This window comes from Schistocerca americana, unplaced genomic scaffold (genome assembly GCF_021461395.2).
Source record: "Schistocerca americana isolate TAMUIC-IGC-003095 unplaced genomic scaffold, iqSchAmer2.1 HiC_scaffold_1258, whole genome shotgun sequence".
Classification (NCBI taxonomy): Eukaryota; Metazoa; Arthropoda; class Insecta; order Orthoptera; family Acrididae; genus Schistocerca; species Schistocerca americana.
The window spans coordinates 7,067-7,500 of record NW_025725328.1 but is presented as its reverse complement, the minus strand read 5'-3'; positions in this window follow the sequence as shown (position 1 = coordinate 7,500).

Below are 434 nucleotides of genomic sequence, written 5' to 3'. Positions count from 1 at the left end.
CTCCCCTGCACCATACACCTCGAAACCCTCTCAGGTCCCGGCGGCGCGCAGCGCCGTCCTAAGTACTTGGTCGGGTTCGAGAGAGGCGCAATCGCCCGGAGTTTGGCGAGTAGACGCTTTAGGTGCGACCACCCGTGCTCCCAACTGAGCTTGCCGCTGCCGACAGAGGCCCGGGAGCGTGCTGTCGTGGCATTGCCGGCGGGAGACAACACGCGCCACCTACGGTGACCGGCAGCTCCAACGCCAGCGCCACAGAAGGACAAAAGCCCCACTTGGGTGCCGAAGCGAACTCTCCCAGCACAGCGCACGCGCCAACACGTCCGCACAGCTGCGATACAAACCACCTGCGAGAACCGCAGAGGCGACCGAGCAGCAGACGGCGTCGCGGCGCCGAGCGCCGGGCGGCGGCGCATCCTCAGCGCACACAGTCCTCA